This window comes from Lontra canadensis, unplaced genomic scaffold (genome assembly GCF_010015895.1).
Source record: "Lontra canadensis isolate GAN:19392208 unplaced genomic scaffold, GSC_riverotter_1.0 scaffold192, whole genome shotgun sequence".
NCBI classification, from domain to species: domain Eukaryota; kingdom Metazoa; phylum Chordata; class Mammalia; order Carnivora; family Mustelidae; genus Lontra; species Lontra canadensis.
The window spans coordinates 153994-171091 of NW_022631186.1; the positions used below are offsets into that span (position 1 = coordinate 153994).

At 39.2% G+C, this 17098-nt stretch overlaps 1 long non-coding RNA gene across 12 annotated transcripts in view; it reads right to left on the reverse strand.

Moving 5' to 3' along the window:
• Positions 1–413: 413 nt before the first annotated feature.
• LOC116861203 overlaps positions 414–17098 on the reverse strand; it is a 48568-nt gene continuing 31883 nt past the window's right edge. For 7 of the 12 annotated variants that reach the window (XR_004381435.1, XR_004381434.1, XR_004381437.1 and 4 more), the window contains 5 exons: positions 10401–10531; positions 9710–9844; positions 7919–8080; positions 2922–5241; positions 1602–1992 (listed from right to left, as the gene is read on the reverse strand). This is a non-coding gene — a long non-coding RNA (uncharacterized LOC116861203). Of the gene's footprint in view, positions 1024–1489; positions 1993–2921; positions 5242–7918; positions 8081–9709; positions 9845–10400; positions 10532–10672; positions 10693–17098 lie in introns of those variants that run through there. The other 5 variants (XR_004381445.1, XR_004381444.1, XR_004381440.1 and 2 more) reach the window with 5 other exon arrangements.

The following is a 17098-nucleotide window of genomic DNA, read 5'->3' on the forward strand; positions in this document are numbered from 1 at the left end:
AGGGGCATCCGGGTGGCTCAGTCAGTTAAGCATCTGCCTTTGGCTCAGGTCATGATGCCAGGGTCCCTCGCCCCGCATCTAGCTCCCTGCTGAGCAAGAAGACTGCTTCTCCCCTTGCCCCTCCCCCAACACTTGCACATGCTCTCCCTCTTAAATAAATATATCAATCAATCAATCAATCTCTTACATTTACCTATTAAATGAGCAGAGCTTTATAAAAAGAGAGGAAAGGCCATATTTTGATGAATGTGTGGAGAAACGTGCACGTACATACACCAATGACGGGAATGAATTTTTACAACTATACTGAGGACAATTCAACAGTACCTTTCAGATGTCCTAATAATGCTCTCACCAAACTCAGTAATTCCAATTCTAGAAATTTACTGGGAAGAAATAATTAGAAATGTACACAGTGATTAACATACGTTTATTACATTTTATAGGCAAAATTGGTAATATGCAAAATGTCCAGCAGCATTCAATTACCTACCTAAATTTTGTTAGATCCCTATGAAATACCATGTACCAATACTGTGTTTTCAAAGAATGGTAATGACATGGAAATACGTTATTTTCAAATGAAGAAAAATGGAAAACAACATATGCAATATGATGTCAATTTTGTTTTTAAATCGTACATCTGAAATGAACAGAACACTGTATGTTTACTAACTGAAATTAAAATAAAAATGTGAAAAACTGTGTTGCAGACATTCTTTTTTAAAAGGGCAAAAGGCAACACTCAAATGTTGAGTTGTTTTCTGGGTTATAAGATTATAGGTGTTCTTGACTTTTTAATTTATACCTTTGATTTTTCAACAATGATCATCTGTTACTTTTACTGTCAAGAAAAAAAAAGTATTTTTTAAATTCTGAAACAACAAATAAGCCCAGCCCAATCCAGCCAAGTCCATGATCTTTTCTGTTGCCATCTTCACTTAGAAGACCACACTGTTGTCCCCTGGATGCCTCTTGTCCTCTTACTTCTTCAAGTACTGGACTCATTCTGCAGATGAACACCTGTCAAAGCAAGAGAGTGGCAGGATCTCTCCAAGGGCATGAAACCTCAAAGTTAATACTCGCCTGGTCACCCACAGGCAGATATGAGTAACAATTTCCATGACCTATGTAGGGAACTCTTTAAAAGCTATAATGCCCGTATTACATAACGGGAAGTTCCCCTCTTCTGAATCTCTTCTAGGAAAGAATCTTTTACAACTTTTAGATATTCTATCATGCTCTGGAGATTGACAAATAATAGGCTGAAGGGCTGACCTTTCAGTGTACTGTTTCCTTATGCCTCACCGGGTGTTTGGAGTTGCCTAAAACCATTGGGCTCTCTGCCTCTATCCCATCCATCCTATATATATATATATATATATATATATATAAAAACCTGAGCTATTTGGTATTACTTGTGCTACCTCCTCTGTCCTCAACCCCTTTAAAACTCTGTCACTGATCCAGAGAGTTCTAAGTTGCAAACCTCGTTCTGGGCTGTTTCTCAATAGGGGTCAAGAGGAGTCTCCACAAAGGCAGCTGTACCTGAGAAACTGGCTTGGAACAGCAACTCTCAACACAAACAGCAACGGAAGTAGTGCGGTGCAACACCTCATCTTTAATCCACCTTAAAAAGTCACTGGTTTATGAAGCTAGTTTCAGGGCCTCCTCTGGGGACATAAAGGATTTTGACTTCCCTCACACTTTTTTCCCCTCTTCCTCCATTACTCAGGGTAATAAGGAGTTCACTCCTATCTTCACTCACTCACATCCAAGATCTCTCAGGTTTGTTTCCTTCATTCATGTAGGCTTCTAGGTCCAGTATCTACTAAAATGTCAAATTTTTGTTACTCCATTATGGGATTTCATGGCCTCCTTCCCTCTCCTTATATTTAGAGAAAAACATGAGTGCCACTCCACTCACTCAATGAGGCTTCATTCACTCATTCACAACAAGGCTCCTCCCAGGTGACGACTGTCACAGGTGGCCTGAGGAAGGGAAAAGGAAAAGAACAAAACAAAACACCTGCTGAAACCCAACAGGGCTGGGCAGGGAATAAAAGGTGGTTAGTGAGAGCCAAGAAGAGCACTAGAAAAACTCTGAAGGATGGCAAGACCTGGGATAAGATAGCAGATGGTGTGACCCAGGGTATCCCGAGGAATCACTGGGAATATATTTGAAAGGCACAAGACTTTCCACTTACCCTATGCCACCCATCCCCAAAAGAGAGAAAAGGTAACCTGGACTCCTGATCTTATTTACTATTAATCCCTGAGGTATCTGTCCTTATGTAACATATACCCTAAGACAAGTCCTGATTTCTGATGACTAACTCAGAAGGGGGGCTGGGTTAAGGCAAGCCCTCCTACCAGTATTCTGTAACCAGCTGAGACATCGAATAAGTCCTGGGGCTGGGGTCTACAGGGTTGCTAGCCTTGGCTACAGCTTCTCTAGCATCTGACATGAAATCAGAAGTGAATGGGTATGAGGCTGATTAACATTAGTATTCCCCAACCACAGAGGCCAAGTACGGCAAATTCGACCCCAACTCTAGCATTCATGACTCTCTGGGTCTTAAGAAATGGGAAGAACGTGCTAATGAAAGAGTGACTTCTAACAGCATTCACGCAGGCCAGAAAAGTGCCAGTGGGAGAAGAGAGTATGGCTTTGGTTTGCTGTCATCAGTGGTATCTTAGTCAAGGAGCAGAAGGAAAAAGAAGTAATATGAAGTGCAGGGATGGGGGTTACTTTCAAGACAGCTGACTGCCTGCCTTACACCTTATTTTAGGGATTTTTTTTTCCCCTGGGAATGTGGAGAACTCTTTATGGAAGTGGTAGTTTGTATATGCACGTATAATACAATTTCTGAGCAGAGAAAATAGCTGAGAGGGCTAAGCATGCAACTGAAAAGAGCAACCTGTGGTCTGGAGAGTCTCAAGAGGATGATCCCTCTGCTGAATCAGGCTTTGTGAAGTTGAGATGAAGACAGGCTGTAGTCCTTGTCCGGTTCTTGCCTTTTCTTCTCCCCCCACGAAGTCTTCTACCAGATCCTCCTGAGGAATAAATATAAAGCAGCCCCCAAAGAAGGGGATGGGCTGTCTGAGGGCCTGGTCTCTCTGTAACAGTGGCTCTAAACCTTCATTGAAATTTCATAGCTCATGTGAAGACTGTAACTGAAGAAAAATGACTACATGCAATGTCACAGGGTTCACAGAGAGACTCTCCTCTCCTAAACTTGACCTTCTGGGTCCTAAGGGACATTTTCTGCCTCAATTTCTAGCCCTCCTTCCCAACAGCACAGCAGTTATCTATAGTAAGTCCACTAAACTGGACAATCCTGACCTCAGAGTGGTTTTCCAAAGTGGTTTTGTTATTCACCCATCAATGTGAGCTTTCCTTGATCTATCCTTTATCTTAAAAGCTCAAATAGATAACCAGAGTATCTTATTTTAGAGTTAATCAATATGTGTGTTTTTTCAAGTGTTGTGCCTGTTTTTGTTTTTTAAAGGACAGTACCAGCATACTCCCCCAACTCAGAGGCTTGGAAGCCAGAGTACATTATGGAACAGCCAACACGAGCTTTTACCATGTAATAAAGTTAGGTCAATATCAAGGGAAAATTTTGATCCTAAGGAAATCTTTTTATGCCACTTCAAGCTGCCCAGTCTGCTGAGGTGACCACAGCATTCCATCAGTTCTGAGGGCCAGCAGCTACCCTAGCTATCCTTGCTTGGGACCGCTGCTCATTCTCTCACACCTGGTATGTGATAGACCCAAAGGGGGTAAATGGAGAGTACAGAGCAAGATGCCAGGGAGAGAGCGGGAGCTCAGTAAATGAGGGGATCGTTTTAGCTGGGCGTTCTGCAAGCTAACACCACAGTGCAATGTGCAAATTAAATTTTTTTTGTAACTTCTAATAATCCTTGCCACTCTTTTGCGGCTCCTACTACTATCCCGCCACATCCTTTCCTCTTTTGCACCTGCACCGCTGCCATGAGCCAACCTCTAACCATTCCTCAGGCACCAAAGCCTATTCTATCTGGCCCCCAGTGTTTGTTCCCAGTCTGGCTTCTGCTATAATCCTGGCTCACTTCAGTATTTATGTAGCTGACCATCTGACATCCCAGTTTCACAAGTATCTTGACCACTCCAGTTCTGAAATCTCTAAAAATCTACTCTCTGATTACAGGTCCTATTATTGCAATTTTCCAACTATTCCACACCCATCTTGATCACACCAAGTCCTCTTTGTATTCAGACTTTTGAGCTCAATTCTGACCTAACTGCCTTCCACACATAGTCTGGATTTCCAAATTCATTTCTGTGTAACCCTTCTCTTGCTAGCTGTCCACTCCTCAGTCAATAAAGGTTGGTCCCAGGCAATCAAATTTACTTGTGACAGTGGCCTAAGACCACTTTATAATTTCCTGAGTTTCTAATCACGTTTTAAACTGGCTTCTCACTTTAACTGAATGTATCATCTATCATTTAATATGGTAGTATCTCACTTTAACATACCAAAAGGCCCCACTCCAGCCTTTTGGCCCGAATAGTCCTTAGACTTTGGTTTGTCTCCATAATCCTGTCCCGGGTCAGCTTCCTCTCCATCACTCACCTCAGCAATTACAAATCTTCAACAACCCTCTCAGCTACTCTTCCTGACTCCCATCCCTATGCTCCAGTGAGGAGGTAAACTCCTTTCAACCAAGGCTATCAACCCTCCATCCCTATTTTAGAGCCACAGGTTTCACCCTCCCAACCTACATTGTTTCCCAGGATCTTATTCCATCTGCTATCGTCTTCCTCTCCCACATCTACAACGCACATCCCTTCTCAGTTCTTCCTGCCCCAAAATCTGCAATTTTCTCCCACAGTAGAGGGGAAGCTTATATGACTCACTGTAGCACCCTGATGGAATCATTTAACTTGTATTCTAGTTGTCACATCTTCTAATAGAAAGAAGGCTTCTCATGGAACAAGAACAATTAATCATACGAAATAAGAAAAGAAATATGAGCCTTTTGGGTGGTGAACGGAAAGGGGAGGCCTACCTGTCAGTGTGGTAGGTAAGGGGATAGCTGAGGTAAAGTTGAAAGGGGAAACTGTGAATACCAGCCACAGGAGCAAACCCCAGACTGTGAGGATGAAGTTTCTGATCAATGATCACTTTGGTCCTACCCAAGGAGCAACCAGCAGCAACTGTAGAAGGGGCAGCGGCAGCGGCAGCCATGCAACATCTGCAAGTAGCCAAGACTAAAATGCAGGCATAGAAACAGAGTATTTCACGGAAAACACAGTATCAAATAAGACACAGATATGGCCCTTGTGCTGTTATGCCCCCCTCCCCCACCCTTGGCAAACACTGCTGATTAGTCATAATGCTCTTTCACACTGAACTGGGACCTGGCTTCAGAATCCTCTTTATAAACACAATCAAGGCAGGTACTCTCAATCGGTTGGAGATGGTACTTGAGATGAAGTAAATATATTTGCTTTCCTTGCACTACACAGAAAAGTCCTCAGCAAAAGGATTAGAAGATAGGAGTAAGCTTCAGGAGAAAGCATATTGAAGACAGCTTGGACGTTGTAGGCAACTGGCGGGAAAAAGCTGAGCCCATGGAGATCACAGAGCAGGCGCCCAATTAATGTCTGTTGATGATTCAGTTTTTCATTCAACAAACATTTAATGAGGCCTACAATGTGCACGGGATTAGGCACCGAATACAAAGATGAATAAGGCACTGTCCTTGCCTGTAATGAATTTAGAGTCTGGTAGACGAAAGCCATAGACACGGACAATGATAATACAACCTGATAAGTGCTAGGACACTTAGCAGGTTGTATTATATCCATCCGAGTAGGATTTCTTCAGAAGAGCACAACTCCAAGTTGAGGATGGATCCATGCAGTCCTCCCAGCCACCAGGGCGTGCTGTTGTCTCTGTCACATGGTGAGTATCCCAAGAACTAACAATGATAGCTATGATTTATAGAGTGCTTATGACATACACTTGACAAATATCCTCAGAGAAACCCTGCAAATTAATTATGATATTAGATGAAGCAACTGAGGTTCAATGAGGTTAAGTAGTAACATGCCTTAGATCACACAGCTAGTAAGCAGTTGAGTCAGGTTTCAAGTCCAGTATTTGACCAACTCCAAAGCATTTTTTTCTACATTTTTAGGATAACCTTTATTCAGGTGTAACACAACTTTTCAACAGGTTTCTATTTGGAAATAAGAGCAAAGGCAATAGATTAGTGATCAGGGCATGGACAAACTTCATCTGGCTTCCCAACCTATTTGGCAGAGAAGAAAAAAGAAGGCAGAGAATTGACGAATTGACTTCATACTAGCACACCATTGAAAACCTTCACATCAGTTTGTTATCCTTTCTTTCTTGAACCCCAAGAGTCTCATTGACAATGTAAAATATAATAAGCACCTCTTGTTAACTATCTTCTTTTAATCCTTTTCATGGTCAACATCAGCAGCAGCAGCAATTACAGTTGATACAGTATTTAGCATACTTCAGACTCATCCCAAGCAATTTACACGAACAATTCCATTAAATCCTTACAAATCATTGAGATCACCCCCTCCCCCAATCATTGCCAAAAAGATTATTACCCCTATTTTACATAAGAGAAAGTCAAGTACCAGAGAGGTGAAAAACCATGCTTGACACCACACTGGTGAATGTAAGAGCAGATCTGAGCCTAGGCTATTTAGTCCCCAGGCCCAAACTTTTACTATTCTGCTTTGCTGTCCTACTCAGAGCTCCCTTTCCCATCCCTTCTTCCCCTTACCGTCCCTCTAGATGGCTACTTACACAGGGTTCACTGAAAATACCCAAGGTCTAATTAAATATAATTTTCTGTTAATTGTTCTAGTCACAGAGATCCATTCCCTGAATTCCCAAGGTCACTCCTCTGAGCCCTAGGTGGAGAATTTTCCAAAGGACACGTTCCTATTGCTTTGAAAAAAGAGGAAATGAATAGTGCATGTATAGATTTTTGATTACTGAATGTATTTTACTGGGAGGTAGCCATAAACACTAAAATTCCTAAGCAAAACAGAACCGAGACAGTGACAACAAGCGCTGTCTCTTCCCTCAGGGGGTCTGAGAGATGAGAGCCTCCACTCTGACTCTGGCTGACAGGTGGCAGTGAGGGAGAATTGCTACTGATGAGAAGGATCAGGAACTAAGTAATCCTATGAGAGGTCTGCAGCTCTTCAGACGTCCTTCTGAGACTCAACATTTCATACACAGCTGCCATCCCAAAAAGAAACTTGCAAAAAACAGTACAGTCAAGCCCTAGTTCAAAAGAAAACAGCAGCAATGCTCTTCCAGAAAACATGAGGGGATTTCTCATCAAGGCCAGGGATGGAGATAGGTGATTGCACGTTTGCCAAAGTCTGAGAGCCTTAATTGCCCCCTCTATTAATTTTCCCATGTTCTATTATGTCCATGTTTATACAGCCTCCCATTAAGAGGTTAGCTCCATTCCTCCACTCCCACTCCTTCTGGCCTTAGGTAATTTATCATCTTACCTACTAACTAATCTCCCTGTCCAGATCTGAGTATCTTCCAGAACACACTCTAGAGTACTGCCAGAGTGACCATCAAAAGCATCTCCTACTTAAACACTCAAAATGGAATCCATATTTCATGGAATACTACATAAGGACCTATTGGCAGCCCACATGTCTGAATTTTAGGAACTACTTGTAGTTCCCCCATGTCATCATTCTATCTCCAATGTCCATGCCTTTGCTTAACAGGTACTCCCCTGTCTTCTTCCTAGTCTAGTGTTACTGCTTTTAAGCCACTTAAGCATCAGTTCCTCCAACCTCTGGCATCTCTATACTCAAATGATTTCTCTTCTAAACCCCATAGTATCTTGTACATACCTCCACTGTAGAGCATACCATACTGTTGTAATTATTTGTGTACACGTCGAACCCTCTCACTGGACTGAGAACACCTGAGGGCAGGGACTGTGCCTAAATTCGTCTCCATAGTCCCATCTCCCAGCATAGTGCCGCAGCTCAAAAGGCAGCAGAGAGAAGAAACTAGAGGTGCAGGAAAGAGAACAATAAAGCAGTATTTTTGAATTGGGTACAACACAAATATGCTGATTAAGTTGAAGCTGAAGAAAAATATATTTCCGCTCAATACTGCACAGAAATCTTCCAAGAAGAGACAAGCTGAAGGACTTCCCCGTCGCTAATTGTACCGCTCCACTGGCAAAATTAAAGGCCATTTGTTGGGTATATTTTAGAAGAACCTGAATTAGGATCAAACTGAAATCAGCTGGTTTGGATATGAGGTTTTTAAGGTCCTTCCATCTCTGAGGTTCTAAATCTGCAACCTATGCCATATTCAAGAGAGCTATCACGCTGAACCTGTGTCATACACCCACGAGTGACTAGTGCCTCCCAGGATCGTGGCAGGGGCTGAGGCTTCATTCCCATCCATACCAGACTGATCGCAAACTAACAACATAACCCAATCTCTCATGCCCTGCTTCTCAGGTGTCCCTTAAACCAGGAGCAGAAAACACTTAAAATGTTTTCAGGGCTACCAAGAAGGATCTCATGACCCAAAGTATCTTCCACAACCTGCTCCCTAAAGCCTTAAGTTTTCTCCTTAAACCCTTAGTGCCTCTGTTCAATGCCTGTTAAAATGCCATTTAATCTAATGTGGTGAGTCGGCATTTATCAAGTGTATACTAAAGGATGGATAAAAGCAACACAACCCTTCTGTACCCCCAGGAAATCATTTAGCCTGACCTTCTCCTCCCTCCAAAACAAATCAAAGAATACCTACAAAATACACTGATTTTTAATTCTGGTATTCAGTTTCCTCAACTGCAAAATATGGAGATTGTAGTATTGAATGGTCTCCCAGAGCCCTCTTACCCTAGAGAAACTCAGAGTTTCTAAACCCATGTTTTTCCACTTATAAAATAAACATGAAATCTGTTCTTCCAAATTCACCCAATTTTTATGAGGGTCAAATAAAACCATGCTTGTGACAGGTTTTTAAATGATGAAGTGCTATACAAATTTAAGGAATTACTCTTGTAAATTAATACATACTAGAGGAGATATATTTTGGATTAAGATACACTGGAGAAGTATGCTCTGCCATTAATTAGGTGAGTTACCTTAACAAATTTATTCTACCTCTCTGGGATGCCTCAGAAAGTTGTGGTGATGATTAAATGGGAACATGTGAAGTAAGCACACAATAATACTCAGTTTCATTTGTCCTTATTGAGATAGTCAGAATCTCAGAAATAAATGTGACCTTTAAGTGCATGTAATCCAACCTCTCATTACAGTGCAGGGAGATTTTCAAATTCCATTCCAAGTGGTCATAGAGACCATTAGGTATCACGTCTGAGAATATTTACATCTTTGGACAGTTCTTATATCTGTTTATCCATTAATTACAACTGCCTTCAAAAGCAGCAAAAATCAACTACCCCTGACTCTACAAAAGATCTGTAAATAGATTATCAAACTATTTACTTTGGACGTGTTGTCTCCCACAATCTAAACAGCTCTAATTCCTATGATGCTTCTCATAGGATCCACGTTCAAATCCCTCTGAGAATCCTGGATGTTCTTTAGCTCCCTCTCAGAGAGTTGCTCTTAAGACTGAAACAGAAACATCAAGTGGAATAGGACTCTTACCTCTCTGATTCTAAACTTCTGTAGTGAGAACACAGTTAGCCTTATATTGGAGGGCATGAAGGTCTTCAATGGGTACATATCCTGTATACAATGGGCACTGAGTTCCCAGAAGCTTGCAGGATGGAGGAAGCACTTCTAAATGGGAAAGAAGAGGATCAAAGGGATGCTGACAGCATTAAAAACAAACGGCTTACTACATAATTTCCCTATTATTAGACATCATCTCTGTAATTAATACAAAACAAGGACATGGAATACTATAAATAAGGCAGACTCCTAGGGTCACATGGAAGAAATGTTACCATCATATAAAAAAATATATTTTGTATGATCTTTTATACTAAAGAGTCTAGTCTATGCAGATGACATCTATACTTTTCAAACAGAATCTCAGTTCCTAGGACATCTATTTCTTCCAGAAATTAAGGAAAAATAATGAAGATAAATGATTATCTAGAATAGATACACACAAGTCCGAGTGGCTCAGTTGGTTAAGCAATTGCCTTCGGCTGGGGTCATGATCCCGGGGTCCTGGGACTGAGCCTCACATCAGGCTCCCTGCTTGGTGGGGAGCCTGCTTCTCCCTCTCTCTCTGCCACTCCCCCTGCTTGTGTGCTCTGGCTCTCTTTCTTTCAAATAAATGGATATAATCTTCAAAAAAAAAAAGACCTAAATACGAGGAGAAACATACCACATTCATGTATGAGGAGATTATAAAGATGATAGCTCTCCAAAAATTAAATCTACGCATTCAATGCCATTCCAACTGCAATTCCAATGGTATTCATGGTGAGGACTTGACAAGTTGTTTCTAAAGGTCTCCTGGAAGAATAAGTACATGAAAATAAAGCCTTTTTTTTTTCTTTAAAGAATGAGGGACTTGCTGTACTACAGTTATTAAGAACTAGGCATGTACAAAAGGATAGCAACCACACTAATCACAATGTGATAAAACAGGGGCACCTGGGTGGCTCAGTGGGTTGCGCCTCTGCCTTCGGCTCAGGTCATGGTCTCGGGGTCCTGGGATCAAGTCCCACATCGGGCTCTCTGCTCTGCAGGGAGCCTGCTTCCTCCTTTCTCTCTGCTTGCCTCTCTGCCCACTTATGATCTCTCTCTGTCAAATAAATAAAAAAAATCTTAAAAAAAACCAATGTGATAAAACAATATATTTTATATATTATAAAATATGTGCTCTCTGTCTCTGTCAAATAAATAAAATCTTTAAAAAAAAGAAATGTAAATTATGATCAAACATACTTCTTAAAAGATTTTATTTATTTATGTGACAGACAGAGATCACAAGTAAGCAGAGAGGCAGGCAGAGAGAGAGGGGGGAAGCAGGCTCCCTGCTGAGCAGAGAGCCCAATGAAGGGCTCGATCCCAGGACCCTGAGATCAGGACCTGAGCTGAAGGCAGAGGCTTTAACCCACTGAGCCACCTAGCCGCCCCGATCAAACACACTAAACAAACAATGAAACAAGAACACCACTTATGAGATTCAGCCAGTACTACAGAGAACCTTATGTTCTTATTTATTATAAAATAATGAAAAAGAATTACTCAGTAAACATGACAAATATAATGGAAGTCAAACAAAAGTGAGAAGAGCACACAAAGACTATGTGAACAGATAATGGCCAAAACTTGCCAAATCTGATGAAAAAGTATTAATCTATACATTATGCAAGAAGATCAGTATATGCCAAGAAGGATAAACTCAAAGACATTCAAATCAAATCTAGACTCATAATAATCAAATTGTCAAAGTGACTTCAGAATCTTGAATGCAGCAAGAGAAAAACAACTCATCATATGTAATGGATCTTAAGTAAGTTTTCATAAACCACAGAGACCAGAAAATAGTGGGATGATTATATTCAAACTACTGAAGGAAAAAGACCGTTGACCGAGAATTCTGTATCCAGCAAAACTATCCTTTGAGAAGTGAAGGAGAAATGATGACATTCCCAGATACACAAAAGTTAAAAGAATTCAGTGCTAATAGACACACCCTCAAGGGGTACAAAAGCGTCCTACAGGCAGCAAAGAAAGGACACTAGAGAGTAACTCATATATACATGAAAAAGAGGACGAGTAAAAGTAACTGCATAAATAAATTTAAAAGACAAAAAAAATTCTATTTTTATTTGTAACATTTTTTGCTCATTTCTGACTTGAAGACAATAGCATAAACAAGTAACTAGATGATTGCCTTGAGGTATTTACATTACATACAGATGTAATTTGCATAATAATAACAGCACAAAGAAGAGGGGAAGGAACAAAGATATAGTGGAGCAAATTTTGTAAACAATTGAAATTAAGTTGATATTAATCTGAAAACAATTATTTTAAGTAAGATGTTCCCTGAAATATCAGAGCAACCATGAAAAGAATATTAGAAAATACAGTAAAAGAAACAAAGGAATTAAAATGGTACACAAAAGAAGGCAGTAATAAATGAACAGAGAAACAAAAAGTCTTAAGACACATGGAAACAAACTGGAAAAGAACAGACATCAGTCCTACATTAGCAGTATGTTTAATTACATTAAACATAAAAAGACACAACCAATCTGACTCAAGAAGAAAAATCTGAATAGACCTATAAAAATACATATGGTAATTAACCTATATAAGTCCCAAAGAGTCCTTGAACAGAGGACTTTAATGGTAACAGGTGAAACGTTTAAAGAATACCAATCCCTTGCTTAATGTTCCAAAAAAAATGTTTGAGGAGACACTTCCCAACTCATTCTATGAGGTCCACATTAGCCTGATAACAAAGCTAGCTAGATAAAGATAAAATGAGAAAAACAGAGCAAACTACCTTTTGAATATAGATTTCCCAAAAATGTCCAACATAACAGGAGCAAACTAAATCTAGAAATGAAAATGGTTACATATCATGACCAAGTCAGATTTACCTCGATAAAGCAAAGTTGGCTTAGTATTGGAAAATCAATGAATCTAACACATTATTTTTACAGAATAAAGAGGAAACCTCATGATCATATCAACAAATGTGGAAAACATCTGACAAATTTCATGACAACCACTCATGATTTAAAAAAACAAAAACCTCAACAAACTAGGAACAGAAGGGAATTTTCTACACTTGACAAACGGAATCTACAAAAACTGTACAGCTATCATTTTAACTGATGGAAAAAAAGCAAGTGTATTTTCACTAAGACAACGAAGCCTGCTCTTGCCAATATTGTACAGGAGGTTTTATCCAGAGTAATTAGGCAGAAAAAAGAAATAAAAACCAATGAGATTAGAAAGAAGTACAATGATCTGTATTTGTAGGGGATATAAGCTTATACATAAAAATCCCAAGGACTCTACCAAAAAAAAACCCCAAAACAACAGCAAACCCCACCTAATATTAAAACTATTAGAATAAAAAGAAGGAACTCTAATGAGTTCAGAAAGCTTAGAACATACAATATCAATTAAGAATAATTTTACTTCTATATATTAGCAATGAACAATCAAAATGAAATAACAATTCTATTTTTAATATCATCAGGAAATGCAGAACATTTAGAATAATTTTTATATGGAAATATAAGACTTTTTATTCTGACAATTACAATGTTGAAGGAGATTAAAGACTATATGAATGGAAAGACATCCCATGTTAATGGACTAAGAGAACAACAGTTAAACATGGCAGTACTCCACAAAATGATCTACAGGTTAAATGTGATGTTCATCAAAATTCCAGCTCTTATTTTATAGCCATTGACAAAATGATCCTAAAATTCATATGGAAACTCAGCGTCCAACAATCATGAACCAAGTTGGGAGGATTCACACTTCCAGATTTCAAAATTTACTATAAAATTAAAATAATAAAGACTGTGTGATCTGGATATAAGGATATAGAGGTAAATGAAAAAACTTACAGGCCCAAAATAAACCCTTGAATTTAGAATCAGTGGATTTTCAATACAGGTATCAAGATAATTCAATAAGATAGTCTTTTCAATAAATGGTGGTAGGATAATTATATATCTAACATGCGGAAGGATAAAGTTGAACTTACACCTCACAGCATATATAAAAATAAATGCCAAATGGATCAGACCTCAATATAATGGTTTCTTTGTTATGACACCAAATCAAAAGTGACCAAAAACTAGATAAAATGGATTTCATCAATATTAAAAATTTACATACTGCAAACAGGAAAGTTAAAAGACAACACAGAGAATGGGAAAAATATTTGCAAATCAAAATACCAAATAGGGGTCTATTATCGAGGTATAGAAAGAATTCTCACAACAAAACCACAAAAAAGACAAATAACCCAATTCTAACAAAGGATTTGAATAAACATTTCTGCAAAGAAATACAAATGGCCAATGAGCACATAAAAAGTTGCTCAATGCAGAAATAGTCAAAACCACAGTAAGATACTTCACATCCACTAGGATGGATATTATGAAAGACCAAAAGTAACAAGTGAGAATGGGGATAAGTTGAAATTCTCATACATTGCTCGTGATACCGTAAAATGGTACAGTCGCTTTATAAAGTTTGTCAAAATTACTCACGACATTATAATAGTTGTCATACTACAAAGCTATCTCACTGCTAAGTGTATGTATACCAAAGGAAATGAAAAGATGTTCACATGAAAACTTGTACACGAATGTTTATACCATTATTTGTTAAAAGTCAAAAGGTGAAAACCCAAATGTCCTTCAAGAGATGAAAAGAAGAAATCAAGTTAATTCATAAAGTGGAATGTTATTCAACATAAAAACGGATGAAGTACTTACATATACCATAATATGGGTAAACCACCAAAACATGCTATGTGATAGAAGCTGTCGACATAAAGGCCACATATTGTAGGATTCCATTCACATGAATGTCTAGAACAGACCAACCCACAGGGACAAAAGTTAGATTAGCGGTTGCAGGGATTGCAGAAGAGGAAAATGAGGAATTACTGTTAATAGGTATGGGGCTTCTTTCTGGGGTGATAAAAATGTTTTACAGTAGTACAGAAATGATGATTGTACATTTCTATGAATATATTAAAAGGCACTGAAATGTAAAAGGGTAATTTCATAGTATATCACAGTTACTATTGTTTTTTTAAAAGAAGTTATTTGCCTTATTCAGAGTTACACTGATTAGCAGAGTTGCTTAGATAGACATGTAATCTTTTTAAAAAAAGATTTTATTTATTTATTTGACAGAGAGAGAGATCACAAGTAGGTAAGAGGCAGGCCAAGAGAAGAAGGGGAAGCAGGCTCCCCGCTAAGCAGAGAGCCTGATGCAGGGCTCGATCCCAGGACCCTGAGATTATGACCTGAGCCAAAGGCAGAGGCTTAACTCACTGAGCCACCCAGGTACCCCAGCATTTAATCTTTTAAACCATTTAATCCTATGACAAAATTGAGAGGACACTTGTTAGCTATAACCCTACTGACAAGTTGCCCCCAAATAGTGGTTACCAGTATCCTGGCCATGAATGCAGGTAAGTATTTGTGAAAGTATCAAACTGCCCAGTATGTGTAGGCGTAACATGTAAACATGTAAGTAAAGATTAGAGATAAAGGAATACCACACGGAGATTAGTCCTGTCATTGAAATATTTTCATCCACTAGGAGACCTAAGTTTTCCAGTGACACCACGAAGTCAAAAGATGATCCCATATTTCAACTGGGCTAAATAACGATTTAGTAGTGAAGTAGCAGAGGCAAGACTCGACAAAGAAGAGTCACTAAAGAACCTCAAAACCAGAAGGTACTCCATCATTTGAACACAGGTGGTAAGAAGAAAATCTTAGCAGGACCATATCTACAATACAGAGGAACTACTGAGTCAACAACTAGACAACATATATTTCTGGCAACAAGACAGGAAAATTTGACAGCTCACAACCAAACAAGACAGTGGAATACCAAAACTTTCTTAATGTGGAAAAAGTCTAAGACTTACCAAATATATTTGATTACCTTGATGACCATGGTTTAGATGGATATTATTCAACAAATGACGGCTCACCATGCTAAAATTCTGGGTACATTTTTTGATTAAGTGAATTATGGCAGTTTAACAACTCACAGACCCATGGTTTCATAACATGACAAAGAACAGTCCTTCCAGAACCACTCAACCCATGGTTGGCAGATCCTAATGCCTAATGTTTTACTAACAGACAAAATTCCAGGCAGTCAACTAAGGGGACAAAGGTAAATAGTTAATACTAAACAGTAACAGCTGAATAGTTACTACTACTAGAATATACCCAATCTACATAGCAATACTGAACTAAAAGTAAACAATGAACAGATACACACGTGGAGCACTGTAATGTGCTGAGCAACACAGGTGCCAACACGAAAGCACAATAATTTGCAGCAAATTCTTTAAAAGCCTCATCGCATTGGCATAGAACTGAGGGATTCTGATGAAATGTAACCAGAAAAGACCCTGATAAGCTGGCATGTAATGCCACCCCTAAAGGAACAATGCAGAATAGACCATTAGGAACTCCATAAGGCCAGACTGTTATTTGTAAGCCTCTGGGCAGCGTCGTCAAATAAAGGGAAGAGGACTGAAGTTAGAGTACAGGACATTAGTAACACAAATCAATGTAATATGGAAATATGTGAAAGTATAGCTATCCAGGTTTTTGATATTATCTATCCCAGTGTCTGGTCAGAATGCCGAATTTCCCATAGAAAACTGCCACCTGATAGTAGTCCATATTATTGCACCACAAAATATGGTTAATGTCTCAGTATTTTGAAAAATGGGTGTCCAACCTGTAATTTTATTGGGCAACATGACAGTACTAATTGCACAGGATGGAACTAGCCCAACTAGGTAATAGGTTTTCTAATGAAAATTAAATACTGCACCTAAAAACACAGTAACTGGTGTATTGCTATGTGTTTATACGTGTATGTATGAATACAGTTCCAAAAATCAAAAGCCCTTAAGGAACAATTTTTTTAATAAATTTTTTTTCTACTAAAAATTTACTAGGTCTAAACTTTGGAGCAGAGCTGTGCACCAGAAACTTCCAAAGGACAAGGTCACAATTACATATAAAAGATTTGCTTCTCCTTTGTCCACACAGAAACCCAAATTAGAAATTCATCATAACCATATACATGGCAAGAGAATCCTTTGCTGAGTTTAGCTGCTGACTGGGTGTTAAATCCTGTCTGAAGAATCAATTCAGGGGCGCCTGGGTGGCTCAGTGGGTTAATGCCTCTGCCTTCAGCTCAGGTCGTGATCCCGGGGTCCTAGGATTGAGCCCCACGTCAGGCTCTCTGCTCAGCAGGGAGCCTGCTTCCTCCCCACCCTCTCTCTGTCTGCCTCTCTGCCTGCTTCTGATCTTTGTATAGCAAAAT